The sequence below is a fragment of the Argopecten irradians genome, chromosome 13 (genome assembly GCF_041381155.1).
Source record: "Argopecten irradians isolate NY chromosome 13, Ai_NY, whole genome shotgun sequence".
Classification (NCBI taxonomy): Eukaryota; Metazoa; Mollusca; class Bivalvia; order Pectinida; family Pectinidae; genus Argopecten; species Argopecten irradians.
Genome location: NC_091146.1, coordinates 5,328,187 through 5,342,828, shown reverse-complemented (window position 1 = coordinate 5,342,828; position 14,642 = coordinate 5,328,187). Strand labels below are relative to the sequence as shown.

Genomic DNA, 14,642 nt, shown 5'->3' with positions numbered 1-14,642 from the left:
CAAAGGTATAACTTAGTATTGGTTAAGTACCGGGGGGTAAAGGAGCTGTGTGTACTGTCACAAAGGTATAACTTAGTATTGGTTAAGTACCGGGGGGTAAAGGAGCTGTGTGTACTGTCACAAAGGTATAACTTAGTATTGGTTAAGTACCGGGGGGTAAAGGAGCTGTGTGTACTGTCACAAAGGTATAACTTAGTATTGGTTAAGTACCGGGGGGTAAAGGAGCTGTGTGTACTGTCACAAAGGTATAACTTAGTATTGGTTAAGTACGGGGGGTAAAGGAGCTGTGTGTACTGTCACAAAGGTATAACTTAGTATTGGTTAAGTACCGGGGGGTAAAGGAGCTGTGTGTACTGTCACAAAGGTATAACTTAGTATTGGTTAAGTACCGGGGGTAAAGGAGCTGTGTGTACTGTCACAAAGGTATAACTTAGTATTGGTTAAGTACCGGGGGTAAAGGAGCTGTGTGTACTGTCACAAAGGTATATAACTTAGTATTGGTTAAGTACCGGGGGGTAAAGGAGCTGTGTGTACTGTCACAAAGGTATAACTTAGTATTGGTTAAGTACCGCGGGGTAAAGGAGCTGTGTGTACTGTCACAAAGGTATAACTTAGTATTGGTTAAGTACCGGGGGGTAAAGGAGCTTGTGTGTACTGTCACAAAGGTATAACTTAGTATTGGTTAAGTACCGGGGGGTAAAGGAGCTGTGTGTACTGTCACAAAGGTATAACTTAGTATTGGTTAAGTACCGGGGGGTAAAGGAGCTGTGGGTACTGTCACAAAGGTATAACTTAGTATTGGTTAAGTACCGGGGGGTAAAGGAGCTGTGTGTACTGTCACAAAGGTATAACTTAGTATTGGTTAAGTACCGGGGGGTAAAGGAGCTGTGTGTACTGTCACAAAGGTATAACTTAGTATTGGTTAAGTACCGGGGGGTAAAGGAGCTGTGTGTACTGTCACAAAGGTATAACTTAGTATTGGTTAAGTACCGAAGGGTAAAGGAGCTGTGTGTACTGTCACAAAGGTATAACTTAGTATTGGTTAAGTACCGGGGGGTAAAGGAGCTGTGTGTACTGTCACAAAGGTATAACTTAGTATTGGTTAAGTACCGGGGGTAAAGGAGCTGTGGGTACTGTCACAAAGGTATAACTTAGTATTGGTTAAGTACCGGGGGGTAAAGGAGCTGTGTGTACTGTCACAAAGGTATAACTTAGTATTGGTTAAGTACCGAAGGGTAAAGGAGCTGTGTGTACTGTCACAAAGGTATAACTTAGTATTGGTTAAGTACCGGGGGGTAAAGGAGCTGTGTGTACTGTCACAAAGGTATAACTTAGTATTGGTTAAGTACCGAAGGGTAAAGGAGTTGTGTGTACTGTCACAAAGGTATAACTTAGTATTGGTTAAGTACCGGGGGTAAAGGAGCTGTGTGTACTGTCACAAAGGTATAACTTAGTATTGGTTAAGTACCGGGGGGTAAAGGAGCTGTGTGTACTGTCACAAAGGTATAACTTAGTATTGGTTAAGTACCGGGGGGTTAAAGGAGTTGTGTGTACTGTCACAAAGGTATAACTTAGTATTGGTTAAGTACCGAAGGGTAAAGGAGTTGTGTGTACTGTCACAAAGGTATAACTTAGTATTGGTTAAGTACCGGGGGGTAAAGGAGCTGTGTGTACTGTCACAAAGGTATAACTTAGTATTGGTTAAGTACCGGGGGGTAAAGGAGCTGTGTGTACTGTCACAAAGGTATAACTTAGTATTGGTTAAGTACCGGGGGGTAAAGGAGCTGTGTGTACTGTCACAAAAGGTATAACTTAGTATTGGTTAAGTACCGGGGGGTAAAGGAGCTGTGTGTACTGTCACAAAGGTATAACTTAGTATTGGTTAAGTACCGGGGGGTAAAGGAGCTGTGTGTACTGTCACAAAGGTATAACTTAGTATTGGTTAAGTACCAGGGGGTAAAGGAGTTGTGTGTACTGTCACAAAGGTATAACTTAGTATTGGTTAAGTACCGGGGGGTAAAGGAGCTGTGTGTACTGTCACAAAGGTATAACTTAGTATTGGTTAAGTACCGGGGGGTAAAGGAGCTGTGTGTACTGTCACAAAGGTATAACTTAGTATTGGTTAAGTACCGGGGGGTAAAGGAGCTGTGTGTACTGTCACAAAGGTATAACTTAGTATTGGTTAAGTACCGGGGGGTAAAGGAGCTGTGTGTACTGTCACAAAGGTATAACTTAGTATTGGTTAAGTACCGGGGGGGTAAAGGAGCTGTGTGTACTGTCACAAAGGTATAACTTAGTATTGGTTAAGTACCGGGGGGTAAAGGAGCTGTGTGTACTGTCACAAAGGTATAACTTAGTATTGGTTAAGTACCGGGGGTAAAGGAGCTGTGTGTACTGTCACAAAGGTATAACTTAGTATTGGTTAAGTACCGGGGTAAAGGAGCTGTGTGTACTGTCACAAAGGTATAACTTAGTATTGGTTAAGTACCGGGGGGTAAAGGAGCTGTGTGTACTGTCACAAAGGTATAACTTAGTAGTAATTGGTTAAGTACTGTCACAAGGGGGGTACCGGGGTAGGAGCTGTGTGTACTGTCACAAAGGTATAACTTAGTATTGGTTAAGTACCGGGGGTAAAGGAGCTGTGTGTACTGTCACAAAGGTATAACTTAGTATTGGTTAAGTACCGGGGGGTAAAGGAGCTGTGTGTACTGTCACAAAGGTATAACTTAGTATTGGTTAAGTACCGGGGGGTAAAGGAGCTGTGTGTACTGTCACAAAGGTATAACTTAGTATTGGTTAAGTACCGGGGGGTAAAGGAGCTGTGTGTACTGTCACAAAGGTATAACTTAGTATTGGTTAAGTACGCGGGTAAAGGAGCTGTGTGTACTGTCACAAAGGTATAACTTAGTATTGGTTAAGTACCGGGGTGGTAAAGGAGCTGTGTGTACTGTCACAAAGGTATAACTTAGTATTGGTTAAGTACCGGGGGGTAAAGGAGCTGTGTGTACTGTCACAAAGGTATAACTTAGTATTGGTTAAGTACCGGGGGGTAAAGGAGCTGTGTGTACTGTCACAAAGGTATAACTTAGTATTGGTTAAGTACCGGGTGGTAAAGGGAGTTGTGTGTACTGTCACAAAGGTATAACTTAGTATTGGTTAAGTACCGGGGGTAAAGGAGCTGTGTGTACTGTCACAAAGGTATAACTTAGTATTGGTTAAGTACCGGGGGGTAAAGGAGCTGTGTGTACTGTCACAAAGGTATAACTTAGTATTGGTTAAGTACCGGGGGGTAAAGGAGCTGTGTGTACTGTCACAAAGGTATAACTTAGTATTGGTTAAGTACCGGGGGGTAAAGGAGTTGTGTGTACTGTCACAAAGGTATAACTTAGTATTGGTTAAGTACCGGGGGGTAAAGGAGCTGTGTGTACTGTCACAAAGGTATAACTTAGTATTGGTTAAGTACCGGGGGGTAAAGGAGTTGTGTGTACTGTCACAAAGGTATAACTTAGTATTGGTTAAGTACCGGGGGTAAAGGAGTTGTGTGTACTGTCACAAAGGTATAACTTAGTATTGGTTAAGTACCGGGGGTAAAGGAGCTGTGTGTACTGTCACAAAGGTATAACTTAGTATTGGTTAAGTACCGGGGGGTAAAGGAGCTGTGTGTACTGTCACAAAGGTATAACTTAGTATTGGTTAAGTACCGGGGGGTAAAGGAGCTGTGTGTACTGTCACAAAGGTAAAACTTAGTATTGGTTAAGTACCGAAGGGTAAAGGAGTTGTGTGTACTGTCACAAAGGTATAACTTAGTATTGGTTAAAGTACCGGGGGGTAAAGGAGCTGTGTGTACTGTCACAAAGGTATAACTTAGTTAGTACCAAGGGTAAAGGAGTGTGTGTACTGTCACAAAGGTATAACTTGTAATGGTTAAGTACCGGGGGGTAAAGGAGCTGTGTGTACTGTCACAAAGGTATAACTTAGTATTGGTTAAGTACACGGGGGGTAAAGGAGTTGTGGGTACTGTCACAAAGGTATAACTTAAGTATTGGTTAAGTACCGGGGGGGTAAAGGAGTCTGTGTGTACTGTCACAAAGGTAATAACTTAGTATTGGTTAAGTACCGGGGGGTAAAGGAGTTGTGTGTACTGTCACAAAGGTATAACTTAGTATTGGTTAAGTACCGAAGGTTAAAGGAGCTGTGTGTACTGTCACAAAGGTATAACTTAGTATTGGTTAAGTACCGAAGGGTAAAGGAGCTGTGTGTACTGTCACAAAGGTATAACTTAGTATTGGTTAAGTACCACAGGGGGGTGGTAGCTGTGTGTCCTGCGAAAAATAAACTTAGTAAGGTTACCCAGGGGAAAAATAAGTACCTTTTAGGTCATATAGGTGTACCTTTGAAATCAAGGTACCTTGATTTTACATTTAGGACCTGGAAAAGTTTTCGAAAAAAGAACATTACCTATGTTTTTAGGCAAAATTAGGTATACCTAAAATTATGGCATTATGTGCCTAAAAAAGGCTATTTTAGATATACCCAGAGAACTACCTAAAAATTGTTTCCCCGAAATTTAATGAAGTTATTAAATACCTTTAAGTCGAAAGCATTTACTTTAAAACAACACTGAAAAGCTGCCTAAAACATACCCGAAAAGTTTACCCTACATGTACAGTGAAATTACCTATCTCTTTTTTAATAAAACCTACCTAATACATTACCAAAAGCCTACCTATAATCATCTTTTGTAGTACCTATATATGCTACGGGGGAAGTGTCTTCCCGACTTTTTTAACTACCTAAACTACCCAGAGAAATATACCTGAAAGATACCCGAAACATACCCTAAAACATACCGAAAGCTACCTAAAATGTACCCGAGAGCTACCTAAAACATACCCGAAAGCTACCTAAAACATACCCGAAAGCTACCTAAAAGGTACCCGAGAGCTACCTAAAACATACCCGAGAGCTACCTAAAACATACCCGAAAGCTACCTAAAAGGTACCCGAGAGCTACCTAAAACATACCCGAAAGCTACCTAAAATGTACCCGAAAGCTACCTGAAACATACCCGAGAGCTACCTAAAAGGTACCCGAGAGCTACCTAAAACATACCCGAAAGCTACCTAAAACATACCCGAAAGCTACCTAAAACATACCCGAAAGCTACCTAAAATGTACCCGAAAGCTACCTAAAACATACCCGAGAGCTACCTAAAAAGGTACTCGAAAGCTACCTAAAACATACAATGCTACCTTAAAGGTACCCGAGAGCTACCTAAAACATACCCGAAAGCTACCTAAAACATACCCGAAAGCTACCTAAAACATACCCGAGAGCTACCTAAAACGTACCCGAAAGCTACCTAAAACATGTCCCATGTTTTTTAACATGAACTCACAACTCATTAAAAACATGATATAGAAATATGAAAATAGAAAACATTTAAAAAGTTTATTGTAATTTTAAAAATTGCTTTTTAAACAAAACAAATCTGATCAATTGCAAGTCACAAAAATAATCAACATAATATTTTTGATAGTTGAATACATCATTCAAGATGTATATTTTTGATAATAAATTAGCCACGGTTCGATGCAGTAATTTTCAAAAGCTTTACTATCCATGTCCTTTTAGCATTTTCACATCAATTAATCCATCATAAGACACTGGATGAGGCGATGTAATCTTAGGGAAAGGGTACAGTGTTTCCATGTCGATTGCAGCTGATGAATATATCTCTTCATAATGTGGACGGATTTGCACAGGATAAGTTGTTCTGGTGATTCTTGTTGGAGTTTACTGAAAGAATAATGGTAATATTAAAACATGCAGGAATCCAAAAGATCTAAACACCAGTAGTTATCGAAATATGTAATCAGTAATGCAATTTAACACTGAAACAGTTTTTGAAAGATTTGATGAATGGTTTTCACCATCTAAACAACGGCATTCTAGATATGCAAACATTCAGAAGGAGTTAACAAGAGTTAACAAAATGTGAAGCAAGGCCACTTTACATCATTGGATGCAGACATATTGAAATTTCCGCTATTATTAACCAATCAAAAACGCTTTATTATAATAAGCTCATTAAAAATTGTTTTACTCAACTTAGGGAAACAAATGCTTAATTACACATTTTGATTTAACAGTCAACAAGAATTTCTTTCAATGAGACTACCATTCCACATCTCCACCATTAACTAAAGTCCTACTGTAAATATGTTTAGACTATTCTTAGTTGTATATGTATGTCAAAGGTCACAATGTAGGTCATGATAACCCACCAGATATAAACCAAGAAGTTCCAGTGAATTGAAGTATAAGAGCCTAGTAATACTTGGCCCATCCTAGATTTCCAGGGGTTACGATCACTTATAATCTTTTACACCCTGGGAATATGTCATAGCGAAACTGAAGGCTCTGTGTATGACATCAGATGAGAAGATAGTTTGGTCCTTTGATATACATCAAAAGACTCAACTAACTGTACATTGCATAGCTTTGAAGTTGAGCATCACTAAATCTCTAGATCTGCTGCAGGCCTGTGATTGGTCAGTTTTTTCTCTTGAACTGCCTTCAGTTTTGCAATGATATGTTCCAGCGAAATCAAGGTTATAAGTGATCATATAACCCTTTGAAAATCAAGGTCTTGATTTTACATTTAGGACCTGGAAAAGTTTTCGAAAAAGAACATTACCTAATAAAGAATTGATTTTTATCACCAAAAAAGGATATTTTAGTTGTTTTTTTTTTTAAAATGTTTCCCCTCATTTAACTATTAAATACCTTTAAGTCACATTTGCTTTGCATACAACACTGAAAATAAAATAAACATGAAGTTTACCCTACATGTACGTGAAATTAATCTTTTTTAATAAAATCCTTACATACATTACCACGCCTAATATAATCATCTTTTGTAGTGTATATGCCGGGGGAAGTGTCTTCTCGACTTTTTAACTCCCAATGCACACAGCAGTATTACCTGATGAAAGTAAAAAAAAATGAATGAAGGATAGCGACCAATTATAATAATTATAAGAATGATGTAATATGTTAGTGGTTTCTCAATTAGAATTATCATCATTTCAATTATTATTTTAATTCATTTAGGTTTGTGAATGAATTGATTCGTTGCTTTTGCACACAAACATTTATAATTCACAATTCATTTCCATATTTATGAGTATTTTTTACCAATGAAATTGTCTGATTGGTGCAAATCTCCAATTATCAGTCTAACTTGTGATTGTTTTCTTCTTTCCCTCACCATGGCCCATTCTGATATTCCTGGAAAAAATTATATGAATCATTACAAGTTAATTGGAAGCATCATATATACATCAAGAAGTAAATTTCACCAAGATAAATACTAAATCATTAGAACCATAAATATGAAATATACTGTATATAAAATTCCAAAATATAAACAAATAAATTTTAATTTCATATTTATGTACAAATTGAAGATAAATATATATCTTCTACTTCCTATAGCTTGATTTCTTTATTCATATAAGACTATCTATCCAATTTAAAAATAAATTTCACATATTTCTATTTGAATTATAATTTTAATTAATCAAAATCCAGCCAATTACATGCAAATATGGACCCATAAAATGCTTTGTATTTCAAAATATTCCATGCATATTTGTAACAGCTTTCAATCATCAAAGTTTTGCAGCTTTGTTTAACAGAATATTAAGGAAAATTACCCGGGCATTCTCTTTCTTTTCAATGTCGGTGACGATTATTGATGAGACCTACTTTTCTGTTGCCAGCATGAAGACAACGTCCAGATATATATTAATATTACAAGTTACATTTTTTAATTCAATAATACAGATCGGTCCATTAAAATTATCGAAATGTCTCGCTGTCTCCGCGTCGGCTTATCTCTCAAGGGGGACAATCGCGGTGACATGTCACCATGAATCGTCACCGAGAATCTTCAAAGCGGCGTCTCCGCGACCCATCGTGATCACGGTGATCCGCCATATGTCACCATGATCCGCGGCGATCGTTTCATCGCGGATCTTCAAAGCGGGTCGCGGTAGCACAGTCCCTGAGTGTCACGGTGTCAGTGTTACGCTGGCAAAGATTACCTGAGATATGTGTTCCGTCGGCAGACGGTGAAAACGTTGAGATCATATCGAAAATATAGAATAGTTCATTATAGAATACGATATGAAATATAAATAATTGATAATCTTTTTCATATTTTAATGTGATCGTAAGATACGTTTTCAATCAGAAATTTCCAATGTTTTTAAAGCTTTTGTTTTTCTCTAACACAAGTGACCGATAGCTTGTTCATTGGTGGGCAATTTTATGAATATTAATCCAGCAAAACTTGCAATATTTATTTAGCAGAACCTGTAACGGTAAATAACTTCTGTCACTAAAAAGATTCCCCGTCTTCTGGCATATTTTGTAACGACATTGAGAATGAAACCAACTTCATTTTAAGCGAACCGTTAACTTTACAGCGAGAAAAATTCTTTTAAAATTTGGAACGACTTTTGTCTTCTAATGATCTACAATTTCTACAGGATTTAGGCCTCTTTATTGAAAACTCTGAGGAAAGCGGCCTTGATAATTGTTTAACTTGTTGTTTAAATATACTGTGTTCTATATGTTTTTCACTGCCCTTTTGTATGAATGGTTAAGGGTTAACCTAATCCCAACCCTAACCCTAGAAAATAATAAAGCTGTTTTTATGTCCCACACTGATCGGTGACACTCAGTGGAAAACATTTTTTTTTATGATTGGCTGACCAAAGCAAATCCTCTGTCGATAGAAAGCGTTGCTATAACATGAATATATATTTTTTCAAAATCTCTTTTATATTAATCAATGTATTCAAGAGTCATAAAAAAAATGTAGTTTTAGAATTATACATTTTATTATTAGCCTGATCCAAACATATTAAATGTGAATTGAAACTTATATCGTATAAAAAGACAATCGTAGTATTTGCTTACATACATGTTTGTAAGTATAAGCGATTAATTAATTTGTACCGTACTGTATCTAATTCGTATCAGCATTGATAATACAATAAAATTGTTTAATAGTTTTTTTAAAATGGGGTTTATTTCAATGTAAGCTTATCTGAAAGATATAATTATATAAGAAATATTAAGAGCAAAATGAAGCTTCATATAATGTGTGATTATAAATTCAAAATTGTAGTATTTAGCCGCTAATGCTTCATATAGTTAGCGATGCATATGCCGTAAATCTCTAAATATTTATTATAAATATTTCAGGCAAAATGGATATATAATAATTCAGGATTGTAAGATTTTCATGATATAAGATGTGGGAAATTAAGTTACGTATATTTTTTTGGTATAATAGATATGCATGTTGATAATGTGATTTTGAAAAGAAAATGTAATAAAAAAAGGTCAAAAGAAGAGTACTAAATGTACTTGCTGTGACTTTATCGCACAGGTGTTTCACTGGTAAATCGTTTTCTAAAAGAGACTATAACTTACCTGTAATTAGCCCCTATTGTTCTCTATTCGCCCTTATTAAAATAGGATATAGCTCGTCATTTACCTGTACAACATCGATCACCATGGGATGTGTTAATTACACGCGTCCTAACACCCCTTCCTCCTCCCGACAGAAATAATAAATGTATTAATTATCAAAACTACAAAACTTAATGTGATTTTCACTTTTTTATTATTATTATCAGAAGCATATATCATATATGTATATATGTTTCTGTTATTATTATTTCTGCGAAAGCAATTCAAATATTAACGAAACTGTCTTACAGAACATTAATGTCCAAAGCATTTTTTTAGAAAAAATCCACGACAATTGAAAGATTACTCACGAAAATAGCTAAAACAGATAATAAAAATATAAAAACGATATTACAGACACGCTGGGTAATATTGTTCTCGTTATGTTGAAAATTATCAACGTACGAAGAACGCAACTCGGGAGATTTGTAAATAAATTCGTGAAGTTTAAAATCATTAACATGACGAGTTTGAACACGGAAAGAGGTGAGATTTGGCATCTACATGTAAATATTTTTTAAACGCAATTATTTATATATTAATACTTGTATTTATATGAAAATGGAAAAGGGAATAAAAAGATGTAAACGTTTGCATTTCTTCAGATACAAGAATGTCCGTAATGTACGAGTATACCTACATCTACATGTAGAACACGTGTTCAGAATTCGAACTGAGCAGGTACGTTATATTGTAAGCCTTCACACGTACTGTACGCGTGTCAAATCAGACACGGATATACGTTTTTGTTCATATCAATAAAAAAAAAAACCTGGACAATTAACTTCTCACACGTGTTCGTTGTTATTTGTACCTTGAATCTCTTCAATTCCCAGCGTGACGCGCACGGGTATTTTACCTGTACAGGTATAAAGGTCACGACAGGTGTTACCTTGTGTCGACCCTCTGTCGCTGGCCACGGGCGGAGTTCACCTGTAATTAACACCTTCTTGGGAGGGAGATTAACTCTATACCCAACTTACCTGTGCCCCGTAAAATGTGACAGTACATTTCACGTACTGTCGTATTTCAAAGTTTTGATGTTTACAATATGCTTTCTTATATATTACGTTGGAATGAATTAGCTTATCACACTTATACATTGTATGAATAATTATTTGTTTGTAACAGTAAATTGCAGAGTTGCTTTCAAATTCAAATGAAAAGTTATCAAATAACTTTATTTCTTACACCGGTTACAAATATACGTAGAAAATTGTCGCAATGCAATTTTACAGTAATCTTCAGTGTACATCTGCATCACTATCTTCATCGTTGTTGTCATCAATGATTTTGCATAATTGACTTAATTTGAATATAGATAACTGGATGGGAATATTTTCATTCTTTATATCTTGACTATATGCATGAACTATATATAATGAGAGAACTGCAAATGGCGAAACACGAATTCAAATGTTTAATCTTTATTACAGTAGCTGTACTACTGTGGCGTACATGTATGTACATGTAGTACGTACATTTTTAAATGTACATGTGCGATCCTAAAATCGATGCCTAGTCAATTGTAAGCAATGAACTTTTATGTACACATATACTGTATATCTATAATTATAAATGCACACCCTAGTAATACAATGTATAATCCTTTATGAAAAATATTCCGAGAATACGTTTTTCATGGTAAGCGGAAGAGCCTTTCGACAATCTGAAAAATAAAACAAACGTAAACTTGTGATTGATGCGGGAAACACTATAAAATGTTACTTATTACAATTGTTGAGTTATGAAATATCGATAATAGAAATCAAGCATATAGATGGAAATTTGATGTACTAATAATGCATTTTAAATGTGTTTGTGTGAAAATCGTTTATTCGTCATTTCGACACCATGATACTATTTAAAGTACCGGTATACGCCTGATCGCTTCACTAAAATTATGACATTGTGACGATAATATTATCAATAAAGTGTTGTTGTAACAATTTGTTTGTTATTTCTTAAAATATCGGATAAATATGACCCTTGCAATAATACAATTCTCTCTTAATACATACGGTTGTACACGTAATTTGTAAACGTACACATGTACGTGTAAAGTGGAAACTTCATATCGAGTTCAGTCGTTTTTTTACTTCATTGTGTTATTATCAGTAAAGAGATGTTGTAATAATTTGTTATTCTTAAAATATCGGGTGAATGAGACACTTTAGAATAATACCATTCTTTCTTAATACATACAGTTGCACATGTAATTCATTTTGTAAACGTACATTTTGTACCTGTAAAGTAGAAACTTCGTATTGAGTGCTGTCGTCTTTGACCTCATCGTGTCCATATAGTTTTCATAGGCAAATGTTTATATGGTATACAGAAATTTTAATCCTAAACATACTCCCGTTTTTTATACTTTCGTTTGTATTTCAGAACGTCAAGATCCGTAATTTATTTACCGTCAAGCCATTTCCGTGATTATAACAATGGTATTTCCGGTCTATGCTTGCCGATCGTTTAGCGTTTTGCGTAAATCGTTATTGCGTTAATCGTTGATCGTTAATCGTTAGCAATCGTTAGCGTTAGCTAACGGACGGATTTTTTGAGTTACGTTTGCGTTAGGCTGGGAACGTTAAACGGTTCAGGTACTGTAACTATCTATGCAGAAATGTCAGCAAAACTTGGAAGACAGCATTGGAAAGGGAATAATCCAATCTCAATTTTGGTGTATGACATTTAGGATCGGTCGGTAAATAAAGAAGAAATCGTGAATTAAAAACTATTTACTTTACGATTGCGCTTCTCTCAATTTTAGTAAGTTATTATATTTAAAAAAATGAATCTTTCCGTCCTTTTGTATGGGCGCTGTTTAAGCCTTCCGTGTAAAATGGAATATTTCATAACTATTGATTTTGATTGATACATAACTGCCTTATTTACCATATACGACGTATCGTATAGATTATAGATACCATATATCACCATGGGAATGTGTTAATTACACGTGTGTCCTAACACACCCTTCCTCCTTCCGAACTCCTTCCGCGGTGATTTATGTACCTGTATAACTTCACAGCTGGTTGCATGTGTGGAGAGTAGAGCCATATGCGTGAGGTAAAAAACAGGTAATTGATAACTATCGATACATGAAAATGTCAGCACAAATTGGAAGACAGCATTGGAAAGGGAATAATCCAATCTCCATTTTGGTGTATGATATTTAGGAAAGATCGGAAAATAAAGAAGAAATCGTAAATTAAATTTTTTTTACTTTACGAATGCGCTTCTCAATTTTATAAGTTATTATTTTAAAATGAATCTTTCCGTCCTTTTGTATGGGTGCTGCTTAAGCATTCCGTATAAAATGGAATATTTCATAGTATTGATTTTGATTGATACATAACTATATTTACCATATACGTATCGTATAGATACCATATATATGTACCTCACAAATTACGCAGTGTTTGTGTGAGCATATACACTTAAACACAATACAAAGTACTATTTTTTTTTTTTTCTTCGAAAATTGTCTAGTTTTCAGATTTGGTCTTATATTTATGGAAAATTGATCTAATAATTCTGAACAAAATTGTCTAGAAATACATGCCATATGTTCGTGTACTAATTCCCAAACCCCCTATTTTTTGATGACATCAGTCTATATAGCAGAACCAGCTTCTTATTTAAAATGTCTTCGTTCCTGTCTAATTGAGTGACCCGTAAGCTCGAGATTCGGAAATATTGCCAAGCCGGTGTGGGATCTCAATTAATTTCTAGTGGGCGGGTTTTAAATCTTTGATCTGACCCAAGCCTTAATTGTTTATTTAGTCGGTCGGTCCTACAGTTTACACAGCTGTCACGAGTCCCCCCTAATTTTTTTGCCCGGACCTGGGTACATAATTGTTAGATGGCCCAGTCTAATATTACTCAGTCAATTATCTTAAATTTTTACGAAACACTGGGAGTCTCGAATTTTGATGTCCTCAAGTCTATATTTTAGTCTGCCTGGGTGGCCAAATTTTCAGCGAAAGGGACGGGAACTAATGTTTGGTGAGTGAATTCAGTCATATATCATAGAGTGACGGCCTTGGGTCAAATATTGAAAGGTTTTAATGGTAAAGAGGAAATGTTCAATTGACATGTCCTTTATTTTGTTGTTTTAAAGTTTCTCTACTAGTTTGAATTGTGACAACCTTTCTTCAATAAAATCAAACATTTCACTTATTATATAATGTCTTTAAATTTAGTCGACGGCCGACCGCAACCGAATACGACCCCGCCGATAACGATTACGACGTACATAATCTATAAACACTTGCTACCCCATCACTAGACTAGTATAGTTCTTTTACATCGTTCTGCACCTCTGTCTTAAATTATAGCCAGGTCTAAAGAAATAGTTTGAGGTCGATAACTAATAGAAAACGGTCTTGTGTGATGCTATAGTGTATCGTCTCTATTGTAGCTTACCGACTCCCCCCGCTCTTTATAGCCTTCTACCAAATATACTTCTCAAGAATTCATGTTTACAAGGATTGATGTTTACAATAAGAACTTAAAATAAAATCGGTTTCTAGAATATAAGTTTCATACACATTGTGAAATGAAGATGATCTTTTGATTTTAAGATAAAATGTGTGCAAAACCCTCATCCGCAGACTACACTCTTCAAGCCTCCCGCTGTGATAGACAGATTTACCTGTGTCCGGCCAGCTAACTGGTCATCGGAAGCAAGGACGAATAAATCAATGTCGGAAGTTTATCAAGAAGCCGTCTGTATCATCTTGAGATCTCTGGCGTTAAGTTACTACGTAATGTTGTTTCATTATAATAAAAATCATTTGCAATATAATCCCGGACAACGAATTTTACTGTATGGTAAGTCGTCAACGTGACGATTAATTGTCCAAATATAACCACTACAGCTTGGACAAGTATGCTTGTTGTCATAGAGCGAAGGCTGGACCCACGTTCATAGCCACGGGCGTTTACCTGTAGACTCTTTTTTTCATAAATGTAGGGCCTGGTGCAGGTCAGTTATGGTTTTGCGATTATCGATAGACATTCATGTCTGTCGAACATTTAGCCTGACACCATTGTGAAATTTCGATGATGAGTTTTATTTTATAT

The 14,642-nt window shown here is 36.1% G+C and overlaps 1 long non-coding RNA gene across 2 annotated transcripts; it reads right to left on the bottom strand.

Moving 5' to 3' along the window:
- Positions 1-4,882: 4,882 nt before the first annotated feature.
- LOC138306330 (uncharacterized) lies at positions 4,883-7,844 on the bottom strand. Of its 2 annotated transcripts, none has more exons than XR_011205832.1 (4): positions 7,203-7,844; positions 6,897-6,990; positions 5,391-5,801; positions 4,883-4,948 (listed from the first exon to the last, which is right to left on the bottom strand). It is a non-coding gene; the product is annotated as an uncharacterized lncRNA (long non-coding RNA). The 2 variants fall into 2 exon arrangements; XR_011205833.1 differs by lacking the exon at positions 4,883-4,948 and adding an exon at positions 4,967-5,014.
- Positions 7,845-14,642: the final 6,798 nt, after the last annotated feature.